Here is a 16,051-nt window from a genome sequence, read left to right as displayed (position 1 = left end):
GGCCAAAAATAAAAAATAAAAGTTTGAAATTTACCACTGTTTGTATCAAGGCTATTTCTTAAAACACCAATAAAACTAACGGTAAATACATTTTTGGTCTATCCCATTCGTAGGGGCTACGAAAAGCAAGAGAAGTGAAACAATAGAAACACACCGACTGTGCAGTAAAAATAGCTTAAAAATTAGCTCTTATAATAAATTAAATTGCGATATAAAATCGTGTTTAATCAACATAAATCGAAATGAGTATTGATAATAAAGGCATATGTTATATAGCAAAGTAGTTTTTATGTAATAATATGTTGTTTTATTATTTTAAAATAATTGTTTTATAAGTTCCCTTTTGTGTGGTATGTTTTTCCTTATACATCGATTTAAGGTATACAAGAAGTTGTGATCCCTGTCTCGCCCTTAGATGAATCAATCATTCAATGAATCAATGTATTCTAAGTCTATGCTTTTGATTTCAGTTGCAACTTTTTGCAACTTTCTTTGTTATTCATGTTATTCTACCAGTCATGCGATTTTTTGTGAGTTATTTTTTATAATTTTTTGTATTTACGCGTACGTATATTCGTGCATATTTTATTGTTTTTTACGTTTTTTTCATCATACATATACACATACATATTTGATCTGTGGTTTTCCTTTTATCATTTTCTCACTTTTATCAAATGTTTGTTTTATACGTACTTTTATTTAGGCACATCATATCGGTGTAAACTTTCAAGCCTATACATTTTTGAATTTTGGTGTTTAGAAAATGTGTGAAGAAATATCACTTATCACCGAAGCAAATTTAATAAAGCTTCATTATTTACTTATTAGAAGCTTCGTTAACAAAAAACTTGATATTAACTTTTAAAAAGTTTCAAAGGAAAAACAGTTATCCTGAGCCAATAAAGGGCTCAGAATCTGATGTTCAAGTTGAGATAAAAAGTTATTGGACCGCATTGCGTCAGAAATGTAATTAATGAACGGAATGAGTCCTCTAATTACCTGTTATCAATAAGAATATGTGGCTTTGATGGCAATACTGGTCAGAGCGAATATAATAGAAATTAGAAAATAATAATTTGGAACACAATAATTTATTTGTCACGGCATATGTCCCTGTATAACTGATAATAAAATCGCAAAATGATGAAGAGCACAAACAAGTTTGGAAAAACTGTAGCCCGACCTTCGTCCACCCGCTATTGCCGTCCTGTTTGAATTCAATTTCAAAAAATATTTCTTCCTTCGTCAGTCCGTAAAATTTTAATTCACGCTTCTGATGTTATTCACTATGCACCAGTTTTAATTGTAAAGCTCTCATAAGAATCGGCTGAGTCAAGCAATAAGGACGTTAAGATGTATCGATCCATCATACATGAAAGAACTAACGGATCGCTACAAATCAGGACTTGCTAAACCGATTGCTTTTGAGCTTAGATCCTTTCATCACCAGTCAAAGAAACTATCATGCAAAAGTAAATCAATTTTATTAAAATCAGTTTTTGATTTAGTTGAAAAAGATTCAAAAAAATCTTTTTTTCATTTATCAATTTAATATAATTCATTAAAATTTGTTACAATCGGGGGGTGGCAGAGTGGGAAACGGAAGAGGGAGATTTTAAAAAGCTTTGGCAAAAGTTTCACTTTTATATACGCAGTGGAAGTATTTTTGGCCGCTGATTCCATACAAGACCGACCACTGTGCGTGGTGCCAATTGGAAAGTCCAAGCGAAGCCAGATTCTTCTCCGTCTAATCTTTCTAACGGACGCTTCCCCCGGCGGGTACTGCGTCGAAAACTGAAGAGCTGGAGTGTTTTCGTCCATACGTACGACATGACCTAGGCTGTCTCTTAATTTGCTAAACTATGTCAATGTCGTCGTACATATATCTCATATAGCGCATCGTTTCATCGAATGCGATATTCGCCGTGGCCAACGCGCAAAGGACCATAAATCTTTCGCAGAACCTTTCTCTCTAAAACTCGCAACGTCGACTCATCAGTTGTTGACATCGTCCAAGCCTCTGCACCATATAGCAGGACGAGAATAATGAGTGACTTAAAGAGTTTGGCTTTTGTTCGTCGAGAGAGGGCTTAACTTCTCAATTGCTTACTCAGTCCAAAGTAGCACCTGTTGGCAAGAGTTATCCTGCGTTGGATTTCCAGGCTGACATTGTTGGTGGTGTTTATACCGGTTCCTAAGTAAACGAAATGATCTACAACTTCAAAGTTATGACTGTTTGTCTGATGACAGGAGATATTTCGTCTTGCCCTCTTTCACTGCTAGACCCATTTGCTTTGCTTCCTTGTCCAGTCTAGAGAAAGCAGAACTTCCCGATCCTGACGGAGCTTTTAGTCAGCCGTATTAGTTTTGCGGGGATACAAAATTCAGACATCGCGGCATAAAGGCAGCTCCTTTTCGTGCTGTCGAAAACAGCTTTGAAACACATCAGTGTGTCAATTCTCCTTTCACGGGTCTTTTCCAAGATTTGGCGCATGGTGAATATCTGGTCGGAGTTGGCGCAGATTGTGGGGTCCCCCTTTTTGGAGGTTGGGCAGAGCACACTTAAATTCCAATCGTTGGGCATGCTTTCGTCCGAATATATTTTACAAATAAGCTGCTGCATGCTCCTTATCAGTTCTTCGGCGCTGTGTTTGAATAGCTCGTCCGGCAATCCATCCGCTGGGTAATTGCTATTCGAACTTCTTCATGGTCGGGCAATGGAACGTCTGCTCCATCGTTATCGATTGGCAAATCGGGTTCGCCTTCTCCTGGCGTTATGCTTTCACTGTCATTTAGCAGGTTGGACATACAAATTGCTAAAGCATTTAATTTTGGCTGCACCGGAACTTATTCCTTCCTTACGACCACAATAAGGCGATAAGCAAAACTAGCATATTCCAGGCATGCATACTATATAAGGGGAGTGACTGACATTTTCAAAATTAGTTATTTTAGATTCAAAAAACTCTATACTGGCTTTCTGCTACATTGCAGCAAAGAAATTAATGAGATCAATTGTAATATATTTTTTTATACTCTTGCAATATGTTGCTACAGCATATAATAATTACAGACAAAATTACCGCATTTGCGACGAAGAGCAACCTGAAGAGATTCAAGAGCTACTATTTAATCCAGAAAAAAAAAACAACGGCTTAGTGTGGTTTGTGTGCCGGTGGAATCATCGATCCATAATAACGTAACCGTCAATGACAACCGTTATCGCGCTATGATAACCGACTGTTTGATGCTGAAATTGAAGCTCGTGATTTCGACGACATTTGGTTTCAACAAAACGGCGCCACTTCTCGCACATCGCATCAATCATTGGATTTATTGAGAAAACACTTCGGTGAGGAGATAACATCAGTTTTTGGTCCGGTCGATTGGCTAAGATAGTGTGATATCAAACTGTTAGACTTTATTCAAGCCTTGGAGAAAAACATCATCACACGTATCATTCGCCAGTTACCAGTCGAAATGATCGAACGAGTCATCGGAAGTTGAACTCAACGGATGAACCATTTGAGATAGCTGCGGCCAAGTTATACTTGAAAAATGTAAACACACAATTGCTTACGTCACACGGCGCAGTAAAAAATTTGACAGCTATAAATTCGTGGTACCAATCAATGTGAATATAAGTAGAAGCAATTTATTTTACCCGTGTAATTTTGTATTTAAATAACAAAATGAAGTGTGTAGTGAAAAACTGTGTCAATGATAGAAGAAATAGAAATGTGAAGAAAACATTTTTTATGTTTCCGAACGATAAAGGGCAGCAAAAAAGTGGATCCAATTTTGTAGAAATAATCAAGCATTTAAGCCGAAAACATGGCGAATTTGCATGGACCACTTCAACGATGAAGACATTATTGGAAACGGGAGGTACGAAATGGGTAAGTTGATAAATCACCTTTGTTTTAAAATATTTTAATTTTAAACTTTTCATAGGCCTTGCCGCCAAAAGGGCTTTGAAACCAGAAGCTATTCCCTGTCGCTATAACGTTGCAGCTAGTGAAAATGAGCAGCGAGGCACCAGAGCTGAGCGCAGGGAAAATAAGAAAATAGTGACTTCATTGTTGATAAATGTTGACCAACCTCAAGAAGTGCGAGTACAGTGTATACCTGCTGAAGATTTTAACGTGACTGAGGATTGTGCAGTCCTTTCAATGGAAAATAGTTTGAATGAATTGTGCACTGAAGACGCTGCTATTAAAGAAAGTTCAGGCCAAGGAGACAAAATAAAAATGCTAGAGAAAAAAGTGTAAGTGAAGATGTTTTTCAAGATGTAGCATTATAATGTAGTTTTTCAAGATGTAGCATTATAATGTATTTATATATATAAACGTTATGCTTTTTATCACAGAAAACTACTTCAAACTGAAAATAAAAAACTTAAAGATGATTTTTCGCTTGCCAAGCGCAAACTTGAATTTGAAATAAGCGAGTTAAAAGTAAAACTAGCTAAATCTGAGTTTTACTACAAAAATGTTGAAGAAAAGTTAAAGGGGATTTTTACGGACGGTCAGATAAAAAATTGAAAAACGGATCCAAAGGCGGATATCAATAAAGATTCTCTTTATGCATGCAAAGGTTACATTCAAATGCTTATCGACAAGGCTAGGGACATTGAATGCGATCTAGAGGCTAAAAAGTTGTTTTTTAGATCTCGAATGTTCTTTGAAATTCGAAAACTTAATGCCAATAAATATTGCGAAATTCAATTATCAAAAGAAACGTAAAATAAGCAAATTTAAGAAATAAATGTATAGATTATATAAATAACTTTAAATTTGACTAAAATATAACTAAAAATATTTAAAAAGAAAAAAACTAAATAATCTGCGTCGATTCATATTCAAATAAAAAACACAAGCAGAATAAAATAAAAGACATTATAAAATCTGAATTGTTTAATTTAAATATTTCTTTTAATTTTAAGTTTTATGTTAAATATTCAAATTGATCTATAATTGTAATTATTTTCATATTTAACTTGCGCTGTGATTTTTGTAAATGAGTTAATTTTTCCATTTTATGTTTGGTGCGTATTTTAATAGAACAATTAATAAAAATATTTATATTGCAAAATAATAATTAATAAATTAATAAAAATCTAAAATCTCGCGGACCTTCAATATTTTATTTCATTTTTATAAGCCAAAAACCAATCAATTATTATTAACAAGCAATATTTACTTGCTACTCAAGCTACATATTTCACGAAATTTATGAGCCGTGTGACGTAGATGCGCAGAACGAAAAATTTTTTGTCTCTCATCTGCGCAATCTTGAACTCTATCATTCTTGGCTGCGGCCAACATTTGAAAGAGATGATCTTCAAAAAATAATAAACATGAAATTTGAAGTTTCTGTGTTTTTTATTTAAAAACGTAAAGAATCTTGAAATGGATTACCCTTTATACACATATGTACATATGTATATATAATTGCTTGGACTTCGATCCTCTGTTTGAAGTTTTGCACTTTAAGGTATTTCCCTGGCTTTGATTCTTGCTTCAAAAGTATAAAATGTTCGGTTGCACGCGAGCTTGGCCCTTCCTTACTTAAAGTAAATCACTAAAGCTAAAACTACTGTTAACTGTAAATAACATATTTTCCATCTCATTGTTCATTTTAAATAAAAATCTTAATTTTTCTCGTCCCTCGTTTGCCTACATATCGTCACCTTAAATGCAAAATAACGTAACATTACTTTTCATAAGTTTACAGGTGCAGCAAAAACGATATAATAGAAACCACCCAATTTGAAATTTGCTTATAAAACGGTTATATATTGGTTATATCTAACAGCGGAAGCTGTAATAGCATGTAGTGAATCATAAGCAATAAAAAAATCAATTTCGATGTTTTTGATGATACGTTGTTTTGCATTTTCGGTCACGATATGTACAATATTTTAAGGGTATATCTGTTAAATTTAACAGATCGCATATCTTCATCAGTTTTTGATGTGTTATAACAAAACTTCATTCCACCGTAAGACCTTCAGACAGCTAAACAAACAAAAAGATTATACATATATGGTAGATAGCAAATTGCATTCATTCTATTTGCACTACGGTTACTATGTAGTGTTTCGTCTATGCATACATATGTATATATGTACATAGGTTGCTTTTTTAGAGAGTAATATTTGACTTATAGAGTGAGATATAGATAAAAAAATCAAATTTTATATTTTTTCACTGGCAGCTGTCAATATTAGAAAGGAATTCAAAATGCGTTGCTTTTGTGATGGTACGTCAGTAGAATTAAAAATTTTTAACTATAAAAAACACCCTTTTTTGGTACATGTATAAAACTAATAAGATATATGCCAACAAGAATATGCAACTGCAAGCCACCAAGTGGCAATAAAACTTCACTGTGGTGACCGTCATTCCAATAAACATTTTGATAAGAAGTAAATCATTGTTTAATAGCAAAGAACGTGTTTACAACTAAAATTTACAATCAGCTGTAAATCGAGATATCAAATTTATTTCCGGAACTTTGTGGCTACACACGTATTCCATATAGATTGAGGTAAGACAAGGGCATCGTTACTAGCTCTGAACCAGAGCAAACCGGATGCAAAGTGGAGTAGTTTATACCATACATACTTTTTTAGTTTTACATAAATGAAAGCACACTTTTTTCCAAATGCGATTTTATTATTCAACATGAATGCAATCAAAGGATCAAAGACGATACGCCGATTTTAGTGATCTTCAAAGTCACCGACACCAAAACAGGTTTTTTGGTTCAAGATCCTCTTTCTATGCCATTAATAATCTGAAGCCTGAGGGATCGCTGAACACTTTAGCCACAGCTTTCGTATGCCCAAATAATGAAATGTCTAACACGTTCCTTCGATATCACTATTAGGATTTATTTATTTCTACTTGGTTTGATTTTTATACTCCCACAACGTGTTGAAACAAAGTATAATAGTTTTGTTTACCTAACGGTTATTGGTAAAACTTAAAACTAACCGACATAAATATTGATCATGATGACCATAGGATATGACCCTTCCAACAATTTTAAATGAAAAAAATGAGCCGCCCCTTAATAATTTTAATTTACATATGTATGTAGGTACATACATATCTAGATACCACTAAGAATCAATGAAACTTGCTGAGGCCAAATTTTTTCTCAAATCTTCTGACTGTGAAAATGGATGAAATTGGGTGATGACATTCCCAATCGATATATATTGATCACGTCCCCAGATAACGAATATGTGAACCGTCTATGGTCTACGATTTTATATCATACACAAAATCGTTTTATTTTTCTTTTATTCAAGTTAAATTTACAATCTGTCTTAATGTTTATAGACAATAAGTAAATGTGCTGTTAAGGTACAAACAAATTGTGAGTGTTACTTCATTAAGTGACCCTCTGTTTAGTGACAGTATAATAAAAATAAAAATAAAAATCCAAACTACATACATACTAATTAACATAATTATTTGCTATTTTCTTTATGTTAAAATAAAATAATCATACACTAGTTTGTGCTAAAGTTATGTATTTGCATTACGTGCATGCGTGTTGGTTTACAAGTTTAATATGTCTTTTCTTTTTAACCTTGTTGTAGTGGGTGCCTGTAGTAATGCCACTGCTAAAGGATTGGGATGGATCTCTAACCTGATTTTGTATCTTTCACTAAACTTTTTTATTTTATCTTTCACTTTGCATATTTTTAAATCTCTGTGAATAGTATGATTTGAAACATACCATGGAGCTTTTGTAATTGACCTGAGAGTTTTTGATTGAACGCGCTGTATTATTTCAATATTTGAATTGCTTGCCGTGCCCCATATTTGTATCGCATAAGTCCAAATAGGTTTGATGATGGTTTTATAAATTAGCAGTTTATTTTCAAGAGAAAGAACAGATTTTTTACCCAGAAGCCAATAAAGACTTCTCAATTTTAAATTAATTTGTTCTTTTTTCGCTTTTACATGATATTTCCAGGTAAGCCTTCTATCTATGTGTAACCCCAGGTATTTCACATGATCACTAACAGGTATGGCTGTATTAAAAATTTTGATTGAAGGACAATCACCTTTTCTTAGGGTAAAAGTAACATGGACAGATTTTTCTGAATTGACTTTAATGTTCCACATCTTGAGACAGTCTTCTAGTTGGAATAAGTAATTTTGTAGTATGTCAGAAGATTCTGAAGGTACTTTATTTGAAGTTAGGACTGCAGTGTCATCAGCGAATATTGCTATCGTAACATCGTTGTTTTTTGGGATATCCGCTGTGAATATCGAATAAAGATATGGCCCTAAAACACTTCCCTGCGGTACGCCTGACTTTATTTTATACGTACTTGAGTACTCATTTCCAACCCTAACATAAAATTGTCTATCTTTTAAATAAGATTTAATAAGAAAGAAAAAGGGAGCAGGTAAATTTGTCTTTAATTTGGAATATTTTATAAGGAATACACCTGAACAATATTCTTTTTGCTCTAAAGCTGACCTTATTTTATTAAACACTCTATGGCATTGTTCAGAAGTTCCGTGGTGTCTGCGAAACCCGTACTGTTGGTCCGGAATTATATTTAAATTTTACAATACCGGTATCAGTCTTCGTAAGAGAATTCTTTCGAATACCTTTGAGAAAGCGACCAGTAGACTTATGGGGCGGTACGAACTAACTAAGTTTTCGGGTTTTTTTGGTTTAGCAATCATAATTATTTCTGCACATTTCCAGGCTGTAGGAAAGTGCTGAAGCCTTAGTATGGCATTGAATATAATTGTAAGAGCTCGCATGGACTTCTCAGTTAGGTGCTTTAGTACTGCGTGGTCTATCTGATCGTAGCCTGGACTTTTTTTGTTGCTACATTTTGCCAGTTCCTCTTTCACTTCTGATAAAATAATACGCCTTATTGGAAAATCCATTTGGCATGGAGTATCCAAAAAATGCATCACTTCCCTTTCATCAGAAGCATTAATAAAATTAAATGGTGTGAATACTTCATTTAAGTACTTAGCAAACGCCTCTGCTTTATCCTCATCTGACCGATACCATGAATTGCTGGAGTCTTTTATTGGAACCTTTCTGGCTTTTGGGCGTTTGAGAAATTTTGTGGCATTCCACAGACATTCAGAGCGAGTTGCGTTAGGGCTAAGGTTGGTTAAAAAGGTTTCAAGGGAGTTGTTTTTTAACTGTTTAAGCCTTGTTTTTAAATATTTAGTAGCTCTGTTTAAAATTAATTTGTCACTTGGATTCCGGGTCCTTTGCCATATTTTCCTCAACGATCGTTTTTCCTTAATTAGGGTTTTGATTTCCGCAGGGATAAAGGTACTGTTTACTACAAAAGTATCTTGTGGAGTTGAGATAAAACCTGCTTCTACAATGGCGTTGTTAAATTTTTCAACAAAGTCGTCTAATTGGTCAGTGGTTCTTAAGTTAACACAAAGATCAATATTATTGTCTAACCAGTAAGAAAATGATGGAATATTAGTACGTGGAGTCACAATTTTTGGTTTACTTTAAAGAATTATAGGTGATGATTGGAGTACCGAAATTAAGGGTGAGTGATCAGAGCTTAGTTCAAAGTTTTCTTCAATTTTTAGCAAATTATTAGAGAGGCCTGAGTACACAACAAAATCTAATAGATCCGGAACTTTAGTGGGATCCAATGGCCAGTAGGTAGGCATACCGGTCGAGAGAACTGATAAATTCCTATTCTTAATGCATTTAAATAGTTCGTTACCTTTCGGATTATTTAAGCGAGAACCCAACCAAGGGTGCTTGGCGTTAAAGTCTCCTCCGAGTAAGAATATCGAGCCGAATTCGCTAAACATATTTTCATATTCTATGCAACTGATTGTATGCCTGGGTGGAAAGTATCCAGCGCCAATAGCTATTGATCGTGTGTTTGTTTTGATTTTTATGCGTGAAATTTGCATCGAAGGTGAACAAATTTCTTTCAATGGTTCATATTTAATTTTTGAGTTAATAATCACCGCCGACCCGCCTCGGGCTCTACCCCCCGGATGGTTACAATAAACTATGTCGTATCCTCTAATTTTAAAAAATGATCTTTGTGAAAAATGAGCTTCGGAAACTAACTAAACAATTTTTGTTAAGAAATGTTTCGATTTCGTTAATAAGGTTGACAATACCGTTGGCATTCCAAATTGCTATTCTTAAGTTTAGTTGCATACTTTGTTCAATAAACTATTGATTATTGCTAATTAATTACTTATCTGAGCAGTCTGTGCGTTAATTATTTTCTCAATTTTTTCTAAAATTTGATCGAGGTTAGTTGTTTTTACAGCATCAGCATACGAGGCCATGTTGTTTGTTTTGCTGTTGAAAAATTAATTTTTTTTTTGCAAATTTGTGGATTCTGTTGCATTATAAACAATCGGACTCTCCATCGTGCGTGCTTTGCTAGCATTATATTTGGTTTTCAGTGACTGGTGTACTTGACACCCGCGATAGTTAGCTGGATGTTCGTGCTGGCAGTTTGCACATTTGGCAGGAGCATTTTCGTTTTATGTGTAATATATTTTATCAAAATTATGTAAACATATATTGGATATATTACAGCTTATTGTCTAAGATGTGTAAAATCGATCAACTTTTTTTTACTATATATGTACATATGTATGTATACCACAAAAACGAATGAATTTGGTTTTGGTGTTTTGAAAACCGAGAAATTTGTTGATCTTCGTTCTCGTTTCATGTCATACAACTTGCATTCAAGTTTTCAAATTATTCAGAAGTCATCAAAATAATAAACAAGTAAGGAAGAGCTAAATTCGGGCATGACCGAACATTTCATACCCTTGGAACTAGCAAGGACTAAAGCCAGGAAAGTACCTTCAGGTACATAACGCCTATTAGTTATATGGGGTTTTCACCCAACTTTATTCGTTCTAAGCTCGAATATTCACTGTTATGAGTAAAACACGCTATCTCATTTTCATTGAGATAACTAACAAATTAGCCGATATATGCGGTATAAAGTCACCCGGAAGTTCGAAAATCTTTATATTAGGTATTTGGAGGCTAATAGAAGTATTGGCCGTGGCTCTCAAGAAATGTGTTTTCACCTTAAAGTGGCCGGTGATTATTATTATGATTTATCGGACTTTAAGTAGTATTTAACAGTACCGTTATATGGAAAATGAGCGGAAATTAAAAATATTCGGATATCATCTATTTTCACGGTAGGAGTTCTTATAATATTTGCTCTAGGTGATTTTGGTTGTTGTAGCTTAAGTGGTTTAAGAGACATATACATTGAGCTTATTAGAGGGCGGGGCCACGCCCACTTTTTCAAAACTATTTGCCCATAGGTGCCCCGTGCTACTGCAATCCCCTGTGGCAAATTACAAGACAGACATCCTGATAATTTATATATATAATCTTATATCTATTTCACTTAGTTTTAGGCGATACGTACAACTCTTAGTTAAACAAAACTATTTTTCTCTGTAGCAACATGTCGCAAGAGAATAAAAATTAGTTCGATGACAATAGTGACGGTATAAGGCCAATTGGAAGTTTTAAAATCTTTTGACTGGTATATGGGAGATAGGTGTAGTATTGACTCGATTTTATCTATTTTTGGCATTACTACATACTATATTATTAACAGAGACAAATGTTCTCTCAGTTTAATTAAGACACCTCACATACCATTACTAATGTTCGTATGTATAACGACTAAGGTCAACAGGATGGTTTAAAGTCCTGATATTAGTTATATGGGAGCTAGGTGAAGTTTTTACCAAATTTCATCTTATGTTTTCCCCTATTTAAAATTTTTTTCTGCATAATTTTAGCGCCTCACACAAATAGTGAAAGTTAAATAGTATAATCGCCTTTTTATTTGACTAATATTATATTGTTGGTCGAAATGTATGATGAAATCGGTCCAGACCTTGACATTTTAATACTCTTGCAACATGTTGTTACAGAGTATAAAAAAAATCGAGTTAAATATACGATTATTGTATATATAAATGATCAGGAAGCAATCCGAGTGACTGTTTATCTGTCTGTCTGTTCAAGCTGTAACTTGAGAATAAATTTAGATACATATCTTGTTTAATCTTGGTATGCGGATTCCATAGTAAAAACATATACTTGTAAAGTGCCATAACTAAGCTCTAAATTAATAATACCCTAATTTGGTAAAAACAACCGCAGTAGCAAGGGGCAACTGTGGACAAGGAGGCAATGTACAATGTAAAAGGGCCCCGCTCTCTAATATCTGCTAAGCCACTAAAGCTACAAGAACCAAAGTTGCCCAGGAAAACTGTTATAAGAACTCCTGCCAACAGTGCGAAAACGGAAGCAATCGGAAAATAACAGCACAATAAATCTGGAACTACAATAACTTGTAAATACGTCTGAGACATTAGAATTCTACCTCTGAGATGGTATGAGAGGGCTTTGTTGATGCCGGTGTGAAAATTGGATGCTGGGCGTGACCCCGCCCACTTTTTGGTGAAATCACACCGATTTCGAAATTTGGTATGCGCTTTACTTTTGTTTCGATTGCTTCAGCTTTACTCGTCTTAACTGCTCAATTCAAATGACTGTTGTGCAGTAGCTACTAATATAACGTTCTATCGGAATACCCAAATACATACAAATGTATGTGCATATACATAGAATGCATTACGGTACCGTGTTCCTGTTGTAAATCATCATAATTCATTATTTTAACATTTTTATTGTTATCAGTGGTGTTCTGAGGCGATAGATTTTTATCGTTTGGATGTATTTGAAACTAATCAATTATATTTTCTGCTTGTAAAACAATGGAACCATGTGTAATATGCACAAAAGCATGCAGTGGGGAGCACAAAAATTTGTGTATGTTTGTGCGTCGTGTATTAATATCTGTATAGAAGTAGCAAAATGTTTGAAAAAAGTATTTTATTCGCTAGATCATGTTCTAAACTAAATGGTTAAGAATTCAATAAATAAAATATCGAATTCTAAGAAGAAAAAAACAAATAAAACCAAACCAATTTAAAAAACTTTATAGAAACTTTCGGAAAGTAGCTAATTTCTAGCATTAATCCATAACCCTTTATTCTACAAAATACTTTGTGCAAGGTTTGGCATACTTTCCACCAAATTCTGTATTTTTGGAATGGTATATCATTCCCGCTGTACCCGTTACCAAAACTCGTCCAGATTCGTTGGAGTTGACCAGTATTCTCCTAACCTTCTTTCGACGATTGACCACAAATTCTCAATCGGATTGTGATCAAGACTTTGTGCTGGCAACTGATCAGTAAGAAATTTTTTGTAGCGATACAACAAGCCAGCATGTCGAGCACCCCATATCATGACGGCCTTCCACCTTACTTCACTATTTATGTGACATGTTCCTTTGGATGGTCTTCTTAATATTCTACACTAACAATGCAGTTTTTTTTTATTATTTACTGTTGCCAATGTCGCGGAGTGCTCTTCTGGCATTCCATTTATTTCTATAAATGCGTTCTTTGGTGTCTATTGCTTGTTCCTTTCCGTGTGCATCCGTCAAAATTTTATTGTGGACCCTGACAAAGTATTTTGGGGCCAACAGGTCGCTTTTCCTGAACGCTTATAGACCACTGATTGGCTTATTTTAAGGTCTGAAGATATCATTCGCATAATGCTCCCCTGAACGTGTGGTGATACTTTCATTTTTATTTGGAATGTAATAACCATTAAAAAAGTATTTGTTTATTTATTAAGTTCTTATCAGGCAAAATAAAACACAATAGCAGTAAATGTTTTATTTAAATTTTGAACAATGCAAAGTTACGGGAAACTTTGATATTTTTTATTGAAAACGTAGGGGGTGCATAATTGAGTATATGAGAGTTGCTCTAATTTTATTGGTTTTTTTTTACATTTACTCCTCGCCACTGTACATACAAAAACATACAGATGCTCAAATCTTTGCGCAAATACATATATTTATATTCAATAACGTTTGTAGCTATATCTAGTAAATAAGTAGAAAATTTTTTTAAAGCTTATTTATAATACTTCGTATTATTTTTGGGCCAAACTTTTGCATGAACTTGTAAAGAAACAACGCTTCTAGAGGGGTTTTAATGGGAATGCCCCACATTAAATTAGTATTATATTACAAAACAAACATACAAGTAGTTACTAATAGTTGTCTAACTACTGACACCTGAGAAACAGACAAATTAGACGAAGAGTACAGACTAGATCTTCATACTGTCGACAAACTTAACATGCCGATACTAAAATATGTCCATCTTTTTGGTGTTATGGTTTAGTGAAGTCAGAACAATTAACATAAATATAAGTAGTTTTCCAGACATTATACTGAATTAGACTTTTAAACGAAAATCGTAGAATCGTATTTATCTGGCTATACCGACATTTGAATAGAAATTAAACTGATAACAAAGCACCTTCACCAATTGAAATACAATTAAGTTCTTAAGGAAATTTTACCCTTGTGAAATGTTTGAACATAAACCATGTGGACTTATATCTCGGGTCACGAGCCAAACTAAGCGATGTATATAGACATTATTTAAAGTCAATGAAAAAGACGGGGACCGATGAAAAGAACTGATCCACATGTAGGTGCTCTATTATTATTGTTATATTTGTTACAGGAGTAGATATTTAAGAGTTTCTTAGCTCTGTACGAAAAATCTTTCTAGATTACTTAATGGAGAGAACATAAGTGCCGATGCCAGATAACTTCACTTACTCGAGAGTAAGCATGCGTAGAGCCGATCTTTTTCGAAACATGTAGTGAGTATAGAAACAGATTTACTTTCGACCTCTAATGACAGTATCGGCTCAATAGATTTCGATCTAACACTAGAAACACGGAGCTTAGTCATTTTGACTGCTTTCAGGCAATAGAGATATAACACATATACATATATGTATATATATTGGAAGTCCGGAGTGCAGTATTCTGACAGCTTTCTCATCTGCGTTCCACTGTATCCAGGCGACCATATTGCGGAGTTAAGGACTGGCCGGCCGATTGCCTTGTAAGTTGCCAACAACGTTTCCTTGTCCTTTCCCCATGTGCTAGCGTCTTGAGAATTTTGTTGCGGCTTTGTACTTTGGCGATAATCGCGTCGTATTAGGAGTGACTATCAAAAGCTGCTCCTAAAATATTAGGATTATTGGCAGTCAGAATCTTGACTCCATCGACTGCAATATTAAAGTGAAGTCCGTACTCCTTTGTCCATTTTGTAAATATGGTCGCTGTGAATTTAGTGGGTGAGGCTGTTAAGTTCAGTGCAAAGAAGAAGCGAGAAAGTTCGGAGAGATAGCCGTTTACCTTTGAACATGTCATCGATTTCTTTACCCGATGTCAATATCGGGCAATCATCAGTGTACGACGTTAAGGAAACTCCCTCTGGTGGCCGTGAGAGTTTCGAGGTTTCGAGACATAGAAGTTAAACAATAGCGGAGAGAGAACACCACCCTGCGGAACCCTTGTTTAATTCTTCTCAGTTTTGAATTTTTTCCTCAAAATAGTACGGATGATTGACGACCGGTCAGGTAGGTCATGGTCCACCTCGTCAGTCTTGGAGTAGTTTTTTCAATATCGTACAGTAACGTTGTGTGACTGACTGTGTCAAAGGCTTTTGACAAATCAGGAACGTTCTCTCACAGGGTGGTCTCTAGTTAAGGCCACGAACTATCTGGGCGTTTATGACGCTAAGTGCTGTGGCAGTACTGTGAACTTTTCATTTTTTCCATGCTAGAGGTTTGCTAGACTCAGGTGGTGAGTAAAGGTCGGAAATAGCAAGGCCTCAAGTGTTTTCACTTCTGGTGAGAGAAGATTTATCGGACGATAGGACTCCCCTTTGTTGGCGGGTTTCCCAGATTTCAGTAGTGGGACCACTCTTCTGACTTTCCGCACATCAGGTGTGACAGAATGGAGACTTAGGTAAGGAAACTTCCTCCCGTCGAGCCTAGATGCTTTAACATAAGCATGTTGATTCCATCTGGACCAACGGTTTTGGATGATTTTGCCTTGTTGACA

This window comes from Bactrocera tryoni, chromosome 1 (genome assembly GCF_016617805.1).
Source record: "Bactrocera tryoni isolate S06 chromosome 1, CSIRO_BtryS06_freeze2, whole genome shotgun sequence".
NCBI classification, from domain to species: Eukaryota; Metazoa; Arthropoda; class Insecta; order Diptera; family Tephritidae; genus Bactrocera; species Bactrocera tryoni.
This window is presented reverse-complemented; position numbering follows the sequence as displayed.